This window comes from Somniosus microcephalus, chromosome 5, assembly GCF_052327205.1.
Source record: "Somniosus microcephalus isolate GS21.2 chromosome 5, FLI_Smic_1.0, whole genome shotgun sequence".
NCBI lineage: Eukaryota > Metazoa > Chordata > Chondrichthyes > Squaliformes > Somniosidae > Somniosus > Somniosus microcephalus.
In genome coordinates, this window is record NC_140991.1 from 258,304,162 (window position 1) to 258,307,802 (window position 3,641).

The following is a 3,641-nucleotide window of genomic DNA, read 5'->3' on the forward strand; positions in this document are numbered from 1 at the left end:
TTATGGTTTCAATGTTCAGAGCTTTGTCGTACCTGCAGTCTTCGTCATCTTGCTCACCCATGGTATGGATTTTGTTTTTCTTTTGTTGGTTCTGCTGTCCACCTCTGCTTTTGGTGTGTAGCCCCTCTCTTTTAGCTCTGCACACCTTTTGCCAGTGGTTTGCTTTACCACACGTGTTGCAGCTTGTTCCATACGCTGGGCATTTTCTTCTGTCTGTGTAGTCGTGTTGTCTTCCGCATTTTCTACACATATTCTTCCCGCTGTCATATACTTGTTTTTGTGTGCTGTGCTTTTCGTGCACTGCATCTACTCTGTGATCCGGTTCCGGAGTTGTCCACACGTCAGCCGTATGAGTATTCAGCGTTTTCATCTGTCGTTAACATAAGAACATAAGAAGTAGGAGCAGGAGTAGGCCAATCGGCCCCTCGAGCCTGCTCCGCCATTCAATAAGATCATGGCTGATCTGATCCTAACTGCCAATCTACTATCACAGAACCATCTCCTGAATCTAACAGAATTAGACACACGAAATAGGAGCAGGATCAGGCTACACGGCCCCTGGGCCCGCTCTGCTACCCACAGGGCCATGACCGATCCGAACCTAGACTCATGTCCAAATTCCTTAATTCCCTTTACTTCTAGGAAACTGTCTATTTCTGTTTTAAATTTATGTAATGATGTAGCTTCTACAGCTTTTTGGGGCAGCATATTCCATGGACCAACCACCCTCTGAGTGAAGTAGTTCCTCCTCATCTCAGTTTTGAAAGAGCAGCCCCTTATTCGAAGACTATGCCCCCTAGTTCTAGTTTCACCCATCATCGGGAACATTCTCCCCGCATCCACCCGATCCAACCCCTTCACAATCTTATATGTTTCAATAAGATCGCCTCTCATTCTTCTGAACGCCAATGAGTAGAGTCCCAATCTACTCAACCTCTCCTCATATGTCCATCCCCTCATCCCCAGGATTAACCGAGTGAACCTTCTTTGTACTGACTCGAGAGCAAGTATGTCTTTTCTTAAGTATGGACACCAAAACTGTATGCAGTATTCCAGGTGCGGTCTCACCAATATCTTGTACAACTGAAGCAATACCTCCCTATTTTTATATTCTATCCCCCTAGCAATGAAAGCCAACATTCCATTGGCCTTCTTAATCACTTGCTGCACCTTTTGAGTTTCGTGCACCAGGACCCCCAGATCCCTTTGTACTTCAGTACTTTCCAGTTTCTTGCCATTAAGATAATAACTTGCTCTACGATTTTTCCTGCCAAAGTGCATAACCTCACACTTTCCAGTATTATATTCCAGCTGCCAAATCTCTGCCCACTTACTTAGCCTGTCTATGTCCCCTTGCAGGTTTTCTATGTCCTCCTCACTCACTACTTTCCCCCCCATCTTAGTATCATCTGCAAACTTTGATATGTTGCACTCAGTCCCCCCCTCCAAGTCGTTAATATAGATTGTAAAGAGTTGAGGACCCAGCGCCGACCCCTGCGGAACACCACTAGTTACTGATTGCCAGTCTGAGAATGAACCATTTATCCCAACTCTCTGCCTTCTGTTAGATAGCCAATCCTCTATCCATGCCAGAATATTACCCCCAATCCCGTGATTTTTTATCTTAAGCAATAATCTTTTGTGTGGCAGCTTGTCAAATGCCTTTTGGAAGTCTAAATACACTACGTCCACTGGTTCCCCTTTATCCACCCTATGTGTTACTTCCTCAAAGAACTCCAGCAAATTTGTCAAACATGACTACCCCTTCATAAAACCATGCTGACTTTGTCCTATTAAATTATGATTATCCAAATGTCCTGTTACTGTCTCCTTAATAATGGACTCCAACATTTTACCTACCACAGATGTTAGGCTAACCGGTCTATAGTTTCCAGCCTTCTGTCTACTGCCCTTTTTAAATAAGGGTGTTACATTAGCAGTTTTCCAGTCTGCCGGGACCTCTGCCGAGTCCAGGGAGTTTTGGAAAATTATTACCAATGCATCCACAATCCCTACCGCCACTTCCCTCAAGACCCTAGGATGTAAGCCATCCAGTCCAGGTGATTTATCCGCCTTGAGTCCCATTATTTTACCGAGTACCACTTCCTTAGTGATTTTGATCGTGTTTAGCTCCTCCCCCCCTATAGCCCCCTGTTTGTCCAGTGTTGGGATATTCTTAGTGTCCTCTACTGTAAAGACCGATACAAAATATTCATTCAGTGTTTTTGCCATCTCCATATTTCCCACCATTAATTTCCCGGTCTCATCCTCTAAGGGACCAACATTTACTTTAGCCACCCTTTTTCTTTTTATATAACTATAAAAACTCTTACTATCTGTTTTTATATTTTTCGCTAATTTACTTTCATAATCTATCTTCCCTTTCTTAATTAATCTTTTTGTTATTTTTTGCTGTCTTTTGAAGTTTTCCCAATCCTCTATCCTCCCACTAGGTTTGGCTACCTTATATGTCCTTGCTTTTAGTCGAATACTATCCTTTATTTCTTTACTTAGCCACGGATGGCTGTCTTTTCTTTTACACCCTTTTCTTCTCAATGGAATATATATTTTTTGGAAGTTGTAAAATAACTCCTTAAATGTACACCACTGATCATGTATCGTCTTACCCTTTAATCTATTTTCCCAATCCACTCTACTCAATTCCGCTCTCATACCTTCATAGTCTCCTTTATTCAAGCTTAGCACGCTTGTTTGAGATCCAACCTTCTCACCCTCTAATTGAATATGGAATTCAACCATGTTATGGTCACTCATTCCAAGGGGATCCTTTCCTAGGACATTTTTAATTAATCCTGTCTCGTTACACAGGACCAGATCTAAGGTTGCTTGCCCCCTGGTCGGTTCAGTTACATACTGCTCAAGAAACCCATCCCTCATACATTCAATAAACTCATCCTCAAGGCAGCCCTGCCCAATTTGATTTGTCCAATTAATATGATAGTTAAAATCCCCCATAATTATAGATGTTCCCTTATTACAAGCCTCAACTATTTCCTGATTGATACTCCGTCCAACAGAGTTGCAACTGTTCGGAGGCCTATAGACTACGCCCACTAGTGTTTTCTTCCCCTTGTTATTCCTTATCTCCACCCAAACTGTTTCATTATCCTGATCTTTTGACCCAATATCATTTCTCTGTATTACAGTGATTCCTTCCTTTATTAACATAGCCACCCCACCCCCCCTTCCTTCCTGCCTGTCCTTCCTGATCATTAAATAACCTGGTATGTTTAATTCCCAGGCATTGTCACCCTGCAGCCATGTTTCGTGGCTTCGTGAGCCCTCGCTGTATCTATGGCTTCTGATATTCCGAGCTTTTCTTTTCCTATTAGTTCTTTTTGCACTTCTGTATGTGCTGATCCCCATATTAGTTGGTCTACCAGCCTTTCTTCTAGTTCCGTAAACTTGCATTTCCTGGCTTCGTTTTTTAATCTCGTCAGGAAATTGTCAGCCGTTTCACCAGGTTCCTGTCTTAAGCTTTGGAATTTATACCTGTGTATGCGGTGGTTTGATTTAGGCTCGAGATGGTTACTGAACTTTTCATAAATCTCCGTAGGGTTCGTTTTATCCTCTTCAGATAAACTCCAGCTGTTATAGAGATCTAAGCCTTTTTCTCCCAC